The sequence below is a fragment of the Microcaecilia unicolor genome, chromosome 12, assembly GCF_901765095.1.
Source record: "Microcaecilia unicolor chromosome 12, aMicUni1.1, whole genome shotgun sequence".
NCBI classification, from domain to species: domain Eukaryota; kingdom Metazoa; phylum Chordata; class Amphibia; order Gymnophiona; family Siphonopidae; genus Microcaecilia; species Microcaecilia unicolor.
In genome coordinates this window covers 94,989,386-95,005,309 of record NC_044042.1, presented here as the reverse complement: position 1 = coordinate 95,005,309, position 15,924 = coordinate 94,989,386, and the positions used below count along the sequence as shown (strand labels likewise).

Genomic DNA, 15,924 nt, shown 5'->3' with positions numbered 1-15,924 from the left:
AAGCTGGTCCTTAACCCAGACAAATCTAAAGTTATATTATTCTCCTCTTCTTCGAATCAGCCATTTCTACCTTCTCCTATCCTTCTTAATGGTAGCCCTATCTCCCAGGTTCATTCTACCCACGTTCCTGGATTCACTTCGATTCCACACTCGCCCTGCCCTTAATGAGCAAATTTCCAAGGTTGTTCAATGTTCTTTCTATAAATTACATCTCATTAGATCAGTCCAACCTCTATTATATCCTTCTGTTCTCAACATCCGTATACATTCTCTAGTTATCACACAAATAGACTACTGCAATTCTCTCTATCTTGGACTCCGTGTCAAAGATTGCTACCATTTACAGTTGGTCCAAAACACTGCCATCAGACTCATCTACCATCTTAAAAAATATGATCCCATTGGTTACCTGTCCCACACCATATCACCTATAAGATTCTCTTGCTAATCTTCAAAACTCTCACCTTCTCGAAGCCTCTTTACCTCTCACGATACCTCACTCCCTATTCTCAAACTCACACTCTCAGATCTGCTCAACTTAATCACCATTCCCACTCATCATGAAATTTTTCACAAACATTGTAGACACACCATGTTCTCAATTCAAGGTCCTAAACTATGAAATTCCCTCTTTGACACTTTTAAAACTGAGCTTAAAACTTTTTTCTTTTTCAAGATGTGTACTGCTCCAGATGAGGCAACATATAATCCTGGTAAACTTGTTTCCCTCCCTTGCTGTTTTTTTTCCTCCCCTACTCTTACCCCTTCTGTATGTTTGTTTTTTTAGTATTTCCCCCACTCTCTTTTTAGACTGTCCTGTAGAGCGGGATAGTACATTTTTAATAACCATTAAACTTATTCTTAGGTGATCCCACTAAAGGTGTCTCCAGGTATGACTCAGCGGTTCCCAAACTGTGTGGTGCAGCACCCCAGGCTGCCGCAGCGAACTCTCAGGGGTGCCATGGCATATTTCTTCACCTCCCTCCCACCATCACCCAAGCCACTGCTGCTGCTTCTCTATGAGCAGCAGTAGCAGCAAAGCAAGTGTCTCCCCCCCCCCCCCACCTTAATAGGAAACTAACCTTCTTGTTCCAGGTTGCAGGGTGGTTTGTTAGCTGTGGCTTCAGCTCTCTCAGTAGCACTCTAACCACGGCACAGTTTGGGAATTGCTGTGTTAGAATGCTAAGAGCTGGAGCATAACAAACCACTCCGCAACCCAGAACAAGAAGGTTAGTTCCCTATTAAGGTGGGGGGGGGGGGGGATACACTTGCTTTGCTGCTACTGCTGGTCTAGAGAAGCAGCAGCGGCAGAGGTGTGGGTGGGGAGAAGGTATAGAGGAGGCAGATTCTGGATTGGGGGGGGGTAGAAACAGGGGATTTAGGCTGGATGGAAGGGGTGAGAAAAAGAGGGCAGAAGCTGGGTGGAAGGGGGAGAAGGGACAGAGGCTGGCTGGATGGAAAGGAGAGAGAAGGTGGGCAGAAACTGGATGGATGGAAGGGAGAGAGAAGGTGGACATAAGCTGGATGGAAGGTGGACAGAAGCTGGATAGAGAAGAGAGAGAAGGTGGGGCAGAAGCTGGATGGGTGGGGCTGAAGCTGGATGGAAGAGGGAGAGAGGTGGGCAGAAGCTGAATGGAGGGCGAGAAGGTGGACAGAAGCTGGATAGAATGTAGCGACGGCAGCAATGGGATGGGGGAGACTTGAGAGGAAATGTGTAGCCTAGGGGTGCCGTGACCCGAGAAAGTTTGGGAACCACTGGTATGACCGCTAGAATTCTGAAACTAAGATTTTGGCTTTAATATAGTTTCAGATATAAAACCCTACTTGTGCTGCCACCTGGGCTAGCCCTGGACTGAATGGAAAATCAGCCTGTTTCTTCCACTTCCTCACAAAACCACACGGCCAGTTTTTCAAAGAGTTGCAGGATTATTGCACCTTAAGACACAAAAAATTAAAAAGTCTAACTCGTCCCCTGTGCAAATGTCCTCCAAAGGGCCCCTTCCAGCCAGGAATGCACCTTCTCTGTGATTTGCAGGGGTACCCCCCCCCCCCCAGCTGCAAACATCACTGTAAGTCTAGGTTACATTGGGGGGTGGAAAGCACATCTTCTCCAGCGCCTTGAATTAACAGCAATTATAGATGATTGACTTCTTCCAAACTGCTGTGGGTGAATGTTGACAGCTGCACACATTTGCAAATGCTATGATTTTGCTATTTCTGTCATTGTACTTTTTAATGCGTCCCCTGCACCCAGCTGCCTCCTCAGGACCCACTGGAAATCTGGCTTTTGCCTTGGGTCTCCCTGCTGCCACAGATAAAAGTCTTTCTATGGAATATTCCATGAGCTCATATCCCTTGTTTCTGGCTGTCTGTGGCTCCCCACACATGTGCATTGTAGCAGATGCACTTCAGCTCATCATCCATCCAAGCCAACCCAGCCCATCACTTGCAGGAGCCATTGCTGCCCCTTTGCAGAGCAGCAGAGGCTGGACTCACCATTCGATGCTTTCTGACGAACTGAAGGAAGATGCCTGCTTTGTGCTTCTGTCCGGCCGAGGTGTGTGTGTGCACTGGTAGGCTGGAAGCACAGAGGCTGCTCCTTCCTGTGTGTTTGGTTTTCTCCGGGGCCCCGGCTCTACCAGCCCTTTCAGCACAAATCTGCAGCCCCTGATTGGTTCCCAGTTTCTTACACTGGATGGACCGCCGGCTGCTTTTTCTGTGGGCAGCTTGTGATATTGGCTCCCCCCCCCCCTCGTCCTTACATTATTCACATCCTCTCTGCCTTCCCTCCTTTCTCTCACCCTGGATGCATGTACCGGCTCTCAGGCTGCCTTTCTTCTGCGGGAAGCTTGTGTGATACCAGCTCTCTTCCCCCCCCCCCCTCCCCTCTTTACATTATCCACATCCGCTCTCTGCCTTCCCTCCTTTCTCTCGCATTCTTCTCCTGCCTCCGCTCTCTCTCTCTTTTTTTTTTTCGTTTACTCCTTCCCCTGCCCTTCTCTCGCCTCCTCATTTCCTTTCTTCTGCTTTCTCCTTCACCCCCTGCCGGTCCCCTTCTCCTTTTTTTTTTTAAGGTCTGTATTTTTCTCTGTGCTCCTGTTGTGCCCATAAAAATAATGATTCATATGAATATTCACAGATCTGAGCTACTGTGGAAAAGGGAGCCCATTGTGGGTAGGTGATTACCCAACACCTTGGTTTATAAGGCTCTGATTTAATGAGAATATGGTTCACGAGCCTATAGGTTACAAAAATAAAATAAGAGCGTTTACCTTAGCTTGCCTTCTTCAACCTCCTGCAGGGTCTAAATAATGGCTAATGAATACACACTTTGAGCACTCATATGCAAAGGTATTTGGCTAACAAATTCACTATCATCTGAGCCACTTTTGGAGGCGTGGCCTACTGGTTAGAGCAGGGCCAGATTTAAGAGTGCTTGGGTTATACAACAGAAAGGACAGGTATTAAACCCATGACCTTTTACCTGTCTCTCACTCCCTTCCCAGGTTCAGCAACTCTCTTACTTTCTTCTCCAATCATTCATCTAATCTCTCTCTTTTCAGACTTTCATTGCTTGGAATGCCCTCCCGCGGGAGGTGGTGGAGATGAAAACGGTAAAGGAATTCAAACATGCGTGGGATATGCATAAAGGAATCCTGTGCAGTAGGAATGGATCCTCAGAAGCTTAGCCAAAATTGGGTGGCGGAGCAGGTGGGGGAAGAGAGGTTGGTGGTTGGGAGGCGAGGATAGTGGAGGGCAGACTTATACGGTCTGTGCCAGAGCCGGTGATGGGAGGCGGGACTGGTGGTTGGGAGGCGGGAAATACTGCTGGGCAGACTTGTACAGTCTGTGCCCTGAAAAAGGCAGGTACAAATCAAGGTAAGATATACACATATGAGTTTATCTTGTTGGGCAGACTGGATGGACCATGCAGGTCTTTTTCTGCCATCATCTACTATGTTACTATGTTTACTCCCATACCAGAATCTCTCTCTCTCCCCCCCCCCCCCTTTTCCTGTGGATCCAACATTTCTCCCCCATCTGAGCTCTCTCTTCCCTCTCCCCTGCCCCTCCATGGTCTGGCATTTCTCTCCTTCCCCTCCCCTCTCTCACATAGACAGATGCACTAAACTTAACGAGCCAGCAATGTGGTTTTTAAACTGGTTCTAGACAGTTTAGTGCACAAGTAGTAAACTGGGACTTGCACAAAAGTGTCCTTGACCTCATATCCTCCCCCCTTGTACATATTGTATATATATACCCTCCCCACATTCCCCCCTCTATAATATATCCTCCCCATAGACGGTCGGTAGCCAACTGTTTTGGAGAGGCTAAAGGGGGCGGAGCTTACCTCCGTAGCGACGTCAATGACGTCGCTGCCAAGGGGGCGGAACCCACAACCGTAATAAAATTTCCTGGAGTCCTCTTTAAAAGTGGCCCAATTTAAAACTGGCAATGGTGATTTATTTCCATTAAACCTCCTGGGTGCTCCCCAGACCTTGTAGGGGTTGCCGTGGTGATAAGAAGCTCTTGGGAGGGGCGGGGCTAGTGCAGGGCAGGTCCTGACTCCTGACCTCCATACTCTCCGTGGTAGCAACGTCCATGACGTCGCTGCCACAGAAGTAAAACAATTAAAACGCACGCGCGAGGGGGGCGGGTAGGGTGGGTGCAACACCCAAACGGAAGTCGACCATTGGGCTAAGCCTCCCCAAGCCTCTTATACGGGGTGCCTATGCTTCTCCCTTGTACATATTGTATATATATCCCCTCCCCACATTCCCTCCTCTATAATTTATTTTATTTTTTTTATTTATTACACTTGTACCCCGCTCTTTCCCACATACAGCAGGTCCAGTGCGGCTTACATAGTAAAAGAAAGCATCTTACATGGTAAAGAATACAGTAACAACAAGGAACTGTAGGAACAGTATTATAAATTGTGAAGATCATAACTACTTACATTATGAAAGGCATTACAAAGGACATGTGAAAAGAACGTAATGAACTAGAATAGGGAAGGTAGACAAGGATATAGGTGAAAGGGAAGGAGAATGGGAGGGAAATGGTAAAGGATGGAGGGAAGAAGATGAGGGATTGAGTATAACATTGGGGTCAGAGTAAGCGTCGACATCTTAGCAGGAGTATCGTAGGTGATCTGGTGGAATTAAGCTGGTCCATTAGGGTAAACTTGCTTGAAAAAAGTGGGACTTTAACATTTTCTGTGTGAAGGCGAAGTACATGAGGCTGATGATGGTGAAGGAGAGGAGGGTAATGGTATGAGGCCGGTAAAAGAAGTCGATGGTGATGTCCTCCACTTGCTGCTCGTTGATCATCCTGAAGTGCACTTTGTAGTTAGCGTCGTTCTTGCTCAGCATCTGCGCCCTCATACTAGACGCCATCCCCCAGTGGCGAGACAGGCAGCGAGCGGTAGCGGCGCGGGCGCACCGCCGGCCCCCGGAGCCCGCCCCCTCACCAGCATGCGCCAGCCAGGCAGAGCGAGCGCCGCTCCCCGTGACGGGGGCCCTGCTGCTCCATCTCCGCCATCCCACAGGCCATCTCCCCCCTTATACATATTGTAAATATATCCCCTCCCCACATTCCCCCATCTATAATATATCATCCCCTCCTTGTACATATTGTATATATATATACCCTCCCTTGTTGCATTTTTTATATATTACACCCTCCCTTTGAACATTTATAAAGTTTGTTTTTGTTAAGACAATTCTGTGTGTTCTTGTGATGTTTTTTTTCCAAGAGGTTGTGTGGGGGGTGGGTTATTAGACAGCCAGGGGACTGAAATAATAGAAATTGTAGTACATAAAAAATTAACAACATGTTAATACAAACGGGGGGGGGGGGGGGGGGTTTGAGGTCAGCATGTGATCAGAAATACTGCATGAAGCAACGTGAATTTCCTGACGCGGCGGGCAGGAGAAAAAACACACTCAAACCAATCGGCTTCTACTTTCCAGGTCATCATGTCTCCACGCATTGGCTGTATGTGCGCATATATATGACGTAGAAGTAGTGCCGGGGATATTGTACGTAATTAACAAGTGACGTGCAAATCTGTGTGCTATCATCATGTTTGTCTTACACGTGTCTCGCCGCAACTTGGAAATGGATGGTGGATTTTTATTGGCACAGTTGCACTTTTTTGCTGGGAGGCAACAAGCTGACAGCAACAAGCTGGCAGGCCGGGACAGGAGCCGAGGCAACACGTTCATCAAGACCCTGCCCACGTTCGCCCTCGCCTCCACCCCCGTCCACGTGTGTTCCGTCCACAGGTGGTGTTGGAAGGCATCAGACAGGAAAATAGTAGATGACTACTGCTTGTCCAGACCAAGGAAATACGAGCTGATATTGACCCACCCACTGCAAGATCTCATGCAGTACCTGGGCTGGTGAAGCTGCTGATTGTTCTGCAGTTCCTTGCCACAGGGACATTCCAACATGTATTAGGGGGTAACAGCGGTGTGGACCAGTCTACTGTTTCAAGACATCTAACACAGGTACTACTCTGATTTTCGCACTACCCCCTCCCCCTCTTGCGTCCATGGTGTCTGCTCTGCCCTCCTCCCCCTTTGTTACACCCCCTTCTCATATCTTTCTTCCCGAGCCATGATGAGTTTAAAAAGTGCATTGCCAAATACACCATATGACCCCCCAACGCCCCCCTTTGCTCTATATTGAAGGTGCTGCGCGCCCTGAAAAGATGTGTTTGCAAGCACATTACATACCCTACAGGAGAAGAGGAGCAGAGGAGGATCAAGCAGGACTTTTACAAGATTGCTGGCATGCCCAATGTCCTGGGGGCTATTGACTGCACACATGTTGCCTTCACCCCACCTATGGATCAAGAAATACAGTACTGTAACCGCAAGATGGGATACTCGCTGAATGTCCAAGCAGTGTGTGATGCAAACCATAGGATCCTCGATGTGGTGTCACTTTATCCGGGGAGCTGCCATGACTCTTACATCTTGTCAAACAGTGTGCTGGGAAAGAAATTTGCCAAGGGGAAATTTGGACAAGGGTGGCTTCTTGGTGAGCGTTTTTGTGTTTTAACAGATGTGGCAGTGGTGCAGGAGGGGATGCATATGACACCTGTTTTAAAAGTGGCACTACATAGCTGTGAGAGGCTTCTGTTTGGCACACTGTTAGGCACTGATAGCAATATATTTTTGTGTTCCTGCAGGGGATGCTGGATATGGATCTAAAACATGGCGCAGCGCCCCACTCAGAGGCAGAGAAGCACAACAATGAGTCACACATCTCGACTAGGTGTACTATTGAGCGGACTTTAGGGGTACTAAAGAGCCGGTTTCGCTGCTTGCACCTTTCCGGGGGTTCACTGCAATATTCCCCTGATAAGGTGGCGGACGTGGAGGGGCATAATCGAACGGAAACGCCTATCTCCATGGGTGTTTATCTCCAATAACGGGTCCGTGAAGGGGTGGGCCGAACCGTATTTTCAAAAAAATTGACGTTTTTGAGCTGGGCGTTTGTCTTTTTTAGCGATAATGGAAACTAAAAACGCCCAGCTCAAAAACGTCCGAATCCGAGCCATTTGGTCATGTGAGGGGCCAGGATTCGTAGTACCCTGGCCCCCCTGATATGCCAGGACACCAACTGGGCACTCTAGGTCAGTGTGGTGGACTTCAGAAAAAGCTCCCACATGCATAGCTCCCTTACCACGGGTGCTGAGCTCCCAACCCCCCTCCCCCAAAACCCACTTCCCACAAATGTACAACACTACCATAGCTCTTAGGGGTGAAGGGGGCACCTACATGTGGGTACAGTGGGTTTTGGAGGCCTCCCATTTACCAGCACAAGTGTTACAGGTGGGGGGGATGGGCCTGGGGCCACCTGGCTGAAGTGCACTGCGGTACCCACTAAAAGTGCTCCAGGGACCTGCATAAACGCAGGCCTCTAGGACTTGTTGCTGCTGTATAACATTGGCACACCAGATGACACCTGAAGACTAATCTCTCCGAAAACGTCCTTTATTGGAATAACCGCGTTTACTCACAGTTAACTGCAGATCAGAGGTTGTGCCCCACTGGCAACGAGTCTTCCTGGTACTGAGATTAGCAGTAGGTCAGAGCTGGCAGAATGCTGTACAATGCCCTCTTTCAACCACATTCAAGGTAAGAACTAAGTTCTATAACGTGGCTAACACGGGAAAGGGAACTAAAACTGGCTCACAAAAATGGCCACTACCGCATGGACTACAACAGGAAACACAACAGGGCACACTCTGACCCAGTAGGCAGAGGGAAAAGCACCATGGGAGAAGAGCCTACCAACTACCAACATCGTGAGACTGTAACACAAGCTAATGAAATCACGGAGCCCAATACCCTACACCCACCACAATGCAATGCTGATGTGACCCTGTAGTGCACCCGAGAGCCACATCTGACCCAGGGAAAGGCTGTGAGAGGATCAAACACATTCTGCTGACATGGAGGTGGGTATGGCATTTGAGGCTGGCATACAGGCTGGGAAAAAAGTTTTTAAAGTGGGGTTTGTTTTGGTGGGAGGGGTTAGTGACCACTGGGGGAGTCCGGGGAGGTCATCCCCAATTCCCTCCAGTGGTCATCTGGGCAGTTGGGGCACTTTTTTGGGACTTGTTTGTGAGAAAAAAGGGTAAAAAAAAAGTGACCCAAAATCACAGTCAAAACACTTTTTTTTTTTTTTTCGATTATCAGCTAAAGATGCCCATCTCTCCTCAGCTGATAACCATGCCCCAGTCCCGCCTCCACCACGCCTCCGACACGGCCCCATCAACTTTATTTGTTTCCGCGACGGAGTGCAGTTGGAATCGCCCAAAATCGGCTTTCAATTATACCGATTTGGGTGCCTTTGCGAGAAAAACGCCCATCTCCCGATTTGGGTCGAAATATAGGCGTTTTTCTTTTTCAATTATAAGCTGGATAGTGACTGTGTGCTGCATGCTGCATAACATCATACTGAAGCATCACCTAGAGATCGATATAGTAGTGCCTTCAGAAGTGGACATAACCCCCTTGGACAGAGGATCCCATGTAACCAGGGGAAATGCCATGCGACAGCAGCTGATCCGGGAGTACTTTGCTAGAGTTCCACAGTCTGTGTAGTGAGCTACCACTTGTGCATTACTGTATCATATATATGAGTTACCAAGGTAGAAACAAGAAGACATATATACATAGTGTTCTTTAAACCACAGCTAATATTTAATTCATTAGACAGACCATCTGTATGAATACTTTAAATGTTCATTTATTAATATCATACAAATAAAAACTTGTGACAAAACCCTTGTGATGAGTACAGATACGTTTGTTTTTACACACCTCGATTCTATCGACACGATACGTTAAAAAAAATGCATTAAGAAACAGACAGACTTTGCTGTTCAAGGTGTTTCACTTGCACCATCACACAGGACTGACAGATCTTGCTGTTTTACTGCACCTTGAAAACAGAAACAAAAAAGTTGTTGTGAATTCTGAACGCATGTATCAGTGTATCTTGTATGGGGGGGGGGGGGCAGTGCAGTGTCATACCACAGTATTCATAACGTATCTGAGGACTCAAGGGCTCGAGGTTTCGGTAGGACAATGCAATATAGCATAGCTGGTAACTGGGGCTGCGAGGAAACAAAAGAAAAACAACTTTTACAAGTGTACATTATGAGTGTGTCTGGTGGCTGGGAGGGAGGGATAGTGAGGAGGCCGCAAGCCCTGCATCTGAATTAAAAAGGGTTTAAAAGTACATTTGCCAACAATACTTACTATTGAGAGAGGGGCTGCCACACAGGGGAGGGACAGGAGGGTGTCCTGTGATCCTGCCTGTGAAAAAAAAAAAAAGTGCATTTGCCAAAAGTGAGCATGAAAAAATCAACTATCGAGAGGGGCTGGGACACAAGCACGTGAGATACTTACTTGGAAGAGCAGGGCTGGGAGACCAGGAAGGGACGGGGACGGGGGGGGGGGGGGGGGGGGAGGGCATGTCGTCCAGGCTGTAAGAAAAAAAAAACAGTTACGAGGTTTCTTGGGTTTGATCGGATAGTATAGACAGTTTATTCCCCACTTTGCCTCCTGGTCAGCCCCTTTGACTAATATGCTTCAGGGAAGTAAGCCTAACCAATTGAGGTGGGGAGAGGCAGAGTCTTACGTGCATTGCAAATGGCCTTATGTGAGGAGCCTGTGCTAAGAGCGGTTGATTTCAGGAAGCCGGGGCTGGGAGCGGTCCTATCACAGGTCCATGGGTCGGAGGAGCATCCCATCTTGTATCTTAGTAGGACGATAATGCCCCATGAAAAACATTATGCCGCGATCGAGAAAGAATGTTTAGCCATAAAATGGGCAGTTTTGGCTTGTCAATATTACTTGGAGGGTCGTCCGTTTAAACTGGTTACTGATCATGTTCCTCTTAACTGGTTGTCCCAAATTAAAAATAATAACATGCGTCTTATGCGCTGGTATTTGGCCCTATTTGGCCCTCCAACCTTTCCAGTATGAAGTTGAGCATCAGGCAGGGAAATTGCTGGGGAATGTTGATGCCCTGTCATGAATTGCCAACACTGGTCTCCAGGGGAGTTCAGGATCCGGAATGGGCAATCACTTAAGCGGGGGGGGGGGGGGGTATGTGAGGGGTCCCTGGGAGGGGAAGAGGTGAAGAAGAAGCAAACCAGCAGCAGCCTGCGTTCCCCTGGTGCATACAGCTACAAGTCCCAGCAGGATGCCTCAGACCGACCAGTTAGGATCCAGGGGAGGAGGAGCGATGCCAGGTCTATGGGGATAAGGGAGGACCATGTTCCCAAGTGCCCTGGTGAAGGGGGGAGGATCCAGAGAGAAGGGAACCGAAAGACTACACGCCCCAAGGGGCCGAGGGGGAGGGGGATGATTGTTGCTTGGAAACTAATCAGGGCAAAGATGAACAGGTGGAAAACACAGGTGGTGAGGAGTTGATGGACTGGGAAGCAGGCAAAAGGGAGGAGGAAGGGACTGAAGTGGAAGGAGGGGAAGGAGAGTGGATGGACCTTTCTGCCCTAGCACAAAGGGGAAGTAAACTAAAAGGTTTGTGGGAGGGGTATATACGGAAACACGCACACACACATAAGTGAATAGTGTCTTGAGGCGGGGAGGGAGGAAGGTGGGTTAGGGAAAGGGGGGGAAGGGGATATGGGGGGGGAGGAAACGTGAAAATGAGGCAGTGGACAAAGAAATGATATTAAAAGTCTGGTGTTTAAAAAGTTCAATTTTTTACCTTGCAACTAAAGTGAAGGAATGCCAGATGGTTCAGATTATTTTCAATGTCTAGCTTGGCTAAGCTAAAGGTTAGAAAGGTCAGTGAGAAATGAAACTCTGTCCCTTGTGAATGATGAAGGCTAGCTCAACATTTGTATACTATTAGGCATATTGAATAGTTTTGCAAGCAGGCATGAGCCAGACATATGACATATTGTAGTTTAAGGAATAGGCTGAAATACTATTTAGAAGTGCTTAATATGTAGATTTTGTTATAAGGAGATAGCTTAGATATAGATATAGAGACCATTATAAGTATGTAGAATATGTCTTATAAGGATGCTTATTTTAGAATATGTATTCTGTGTAGTTAATATGTAGGAAACCTTTTTAAATTCTGTATTACTCTTTGTCTGACTTTCTAAGCAAAACTGTAGTTGAAGAGATCAACATATGGTTTGACTTAGCCATAGTTCTGGCTGATTTGATGTATGGAGCTGATAGGTGAAAAGAGGTCAGGACTAGTCAGCTCTCTTCTCCTTGATTAATTATAGGTAAAATGTAGGAATGGATCTTGAAAGTAATAACTGATATGTATGCCATTAAGTAAGACTGGCCCTTGACCCCTTTAATGAATGCCAGAGTTTAGTTAGCAGTTAGTACTAGGAATATGAGAATAATAAATGTAAGAATATCCATTATCCTCTAAGTGAACCCAGGTTAAGCTATAGATGAGAAATCAATCATAATAACATGTAGGAGTTCTGGAGCCCAAATGTCTAGCTTGAGGGGCCCCCAGGTCATAGGTCAGTTTAGGATGTCTGGAACCTATGTAACTGATATTTGTATAGAGCTGATTGGTTGAGGCAAGGTAATCAATCTATTCCTTAACCAATTGGAGAGTAAGGGGGCTAGGCTAGGCTAGATAGAACTGTATTTAAGTGGGAGAAGAAGCAGTTTACGTCAGAAGGAGCTCAGAAGAAAGAGAAGGACAGAAGGAGAAGACAGAAGAAGGAGAAGACAGCATAAGAAGAGAAGCAGCTGAGACAGAAGCCACAAAGACACAGAGAGCTGAGAAAGAGAAGAAGAGACTTAATGCTGATGTTCTACTTTGTTTGCTGGCAAATAAAGATTTCTCTCTCATTCTGGTGTGCTGTCTGACTCCTGAAGTATCATAAATTCATGCATCAATTCCTGCAACAAAAATAAACAAATGGACATATAATGTTATGGGATGCTACTGTTATATGGTTGTATTATGCTACTTGTACCATGTGAGATATGTTAATCTTCAGACACCTTGTTTGGATGTGCCTTTCTAAAGCCTTTCAGAGAGCCCTGGAGAAAACTGGTACGTGTGGTTAGCACTAAGGAGGGGTGTAAGGGTTCTCTGGGGCACAGCCAGTGGTGTAGCTAGGGGGGGCGCCAGGAGAGCGGCTGCTCACCCAAATGGAGTTCTGCCAGTGCCAGCGCCTATTTTTTTCTCAATGTGTTGCATTGAAAATGTGCGCTGGTGCCGGCGGAAATCTGCTCTCGCTCCCCCCGCGCCATCAACCTGGCTCCGCTTCTGGGCACAGCAGAGGGAAAGGTTTTTGCTTGAGCCCCATTTCTTCCTTCCTGTGGACCGACCAGGGGAGGGGAACACAGGTTCCTTTTTTAATTTTTTTTAGACATGAGGAAAAAGGGCAAGGATTGACTGAACCAGAGTTAAAAGGGGGGGGGGGGGGGTAGGAAGGGGTAAGCAAGTGTGGTGTGTACTGCCCTTCTAGTAAGAGGCCCAATGGGATGTAAACCAAATGAAGCAGATATATATGTGGAAAACAATATTTAATGGATACAAGTCAATAAAATTTGCAAGGCTTGCTAATGTTATTGACTTGTATCCATTAAATATTGTTTTCCACACATATATATCTGCTTCGTTTGGTTTCCATCTTGGAGTTTGCAAATCAATTACCCTGCTGTTTCCAATGGGATGTAAGCCAGCCACGACTGTTATGTTTTTTTGGTTTTGTGAAAAATAAATTGTAGACTTTGCCAGAGTTGGGCTGTGACTTTCTTCTGCTTTGGGAAAGGGCACACCGGAAGGGACTGCGAGAGCCAGCACATGGAAAGGGGGAGAAGGCGGCCCAGGGTAGCCTAGTGGAAACCCCCTTTGAGGCGCCTATCCAGCCCCACCGGAGTGAGTGGGGTGTGGGCTTGCCAGCAAGTCAGATGAAGCGGAGGCCTGGGTCAGAGGCCCCAGAGGAGAACCACAGGAGTCGAGAGAGGGGGGTGGCCCCTCCAGAGGTGACAAGGCTCACGTGCTACCCAGATGGTAACCATCCAGCGTGCACCAATATGACTGCGCTGCCGATTACCTCTGGGAACGCTCCAGCGGTAGAAAATAGACAAATATTTTCTACCATGGATTTGGCGAATGCCAATCTCGGAATTAACACTGGGCACACGTGCTAGCCCAGTAGTAGTACCGATTTGATGTGCAGTACCTGCAGCTTTGTAAAAGGGCCCCTAAGTTTTGGATGTACTGTGGAGATGTTGTTGTTTACCTTTCCAATGTGGATATGGAAGCCTGATCTGGTGTGTGCATGTGATAATATTTGAATAACTGTCTATACTTATGGCTATGATTTCTGAACATGCACCATCACTGAAGGACAGACTTTTAAATGCCCAGTCGGGTATATATGCTAATCTCAACTTTGTTAAATGGTTCAGACATATCCATCTATTTGCTCTCATGATATAACTGAATTATATAATTCTGTCTCACTGTATTTTCAAATGTAAGCCACATTGAACCCAATTTTGGTTAGGATAATGTGTGATAAAAATAAAAATCCTTTATCCTTCACCTTTTAAGACACTGCCTAGTGCCTATCCAGCTGGATGGTGATGGCACAAGGAAAGCAAGTTCGGTCCAGCGAAGACTAACTCTGAATAGCCTGTTCCTTAGCTGGGCTCTAGTATTACCACACTGATAGACGGATGGTATGAAAATGCCACCATACCATGTCTCTGTGGTTATGTTCCACAGTGACACTAAGTGAAACTATTAACTGACTTTCTTGAAAGGATTATATAAACTTTGGATGCACGACTAGGGACACAAACATACACTTCCTTATTCAATATCACAATTCCTCACGTACAGCCACAAAACAGCCTTTTAGGGTGGATAGTGTTCACAATGATCTCCTTTTTATTATCGACCAGATCGAGAAGAGTTTTCAGTTTTGGCACAGTGTAAGTCATTAGAAGAACAAAATATAAGAAAACCAATGGACTGTATTAGGGGTTTATAGCCCATTTAGTTATGCTTAAACAAAAGAGACCTGCATGAAACAAAATATATATTTCTATTTTGACTTATAAAACCACTTGCCTCTGAAACATGTTCAAAACAGAATAATCCATTTGTGTATCTAAAATGTAAATGTCTACAAAACAGATTAAGATGTGATTCCATGTGCCCCAATGAAAGGAGAGTTTAATTTTACTTCCATTTAATTCAATATATTCCATCTTTATAATACCAAGGGTCGTTTATTAAGTTGCACTAGTGTGTTAGCCTTTTTAGTGCCTGCACGCACTAACCGTGTAGATGCCCATAATATTCCTATGGGCGTCAATACGGTTAGTGCATGCTCATTTTTAGCATACACTAAAAACGCTAGTGCGCAGAGATGTAGCTAGGTGGGTTGGCAGGGAATGGACTTCCAACGGCGCCTATTTTTCACACAATCTACCATGTGATAAATAGGCACTGGCGCCTTTGGAAGTCCACTCTCTGCTCCCCCCCCCCCATGCCTCAACCTGGCTACGCTTCTGCTAGCGTACCTTAGTAAACGGCCCCAGACTTCCCAAGGCAGATTGCAACAACAGTTAAGATGAACCCTTCATGAAACAAGATATCCTCACTGAAATCTCATCATCTGTATTGTACAGAACAGTGTAGAAAAATTAGAACAAAATACAGAGTTTGTAAGTGCTTGTTCTACCAGCTACAATAATTATTTGTTATATTTGTATCCCACCTTTTCCCACTTATTAGTAGGCTCAAAGTGGCTTACATAGTTCTGCAGAGATGGTTACAGATTTCGGTGTGAACAAATGCATGCGTCGGATTGAAAACTGTCCGTTTCCTGATTAAAATGCCATATTTAATTATTCGGTGTTTATGTCAAATACTGTGGGGCAGCAGCGTACCAAGGGCGGGGCGGTGGGGGCGGTCTGCCCCAGGTGCACGCTGCTGGGGGGGGGGGTGCAGAGAGCAGCCGTGCACCTGTCGGCTCCGCTGGTTCCCTGCTCCCTCTGCCCCGGAACAGGTTACTTCCTGTTCCGGGGCAGATGGAGCCAGCGGAGCCGAGAGCCGCGCGGCTGCTCCCAGCAGCTAAAAATGCTCCTGGGGGAGGGGGGGGGGTTGATGTGCCAGGGCGTGTGTGTCATGCTCCACCCGGGGGTGGGGGTGCACATTGGCAATCCACCCTGGGTGGCAGCCGACCTAGGATCGTCACTGCTGTGAGGTATGCCTTCTTGAACAGATGAGTTTTTAGTTGTTTTTTTTTTTTTTGTTCAGAATTCTAAATGATTATTCGTAGATTTCAGGCATTTTGGTAGAGAATTCCAAAGCTGTGTGCATATGACAGTGCTTTTTTTGTAGAAAAAAAGGTGCCGGTAC

The 15,924-nt window shown here is 46.8% G+C and overlaps 1 protein-coding gene across 1 annotated transcript in view; it reads right to left on the bottom strand.

Annotated features, from left to right (window-relative positions):
* Positions 1-2,726, bottom strand: part of LIMD2 (LIM domain containing 2) — a 99,840-nt gene extending 97,114 nt beyond the window's left edge. The window contains exon 1 of the mRNA XM_030221858.1: positions 2,497-2,726. The gene's annotated coding sequence lies outside the window, so the exon portion shown is untranslated. The remainder of the gene's footprint in view (positions 1-2,496) is intronic.
* Between the last annotated feature and the right edge of the window lie 13,198 nt (positions 2,727-15,924).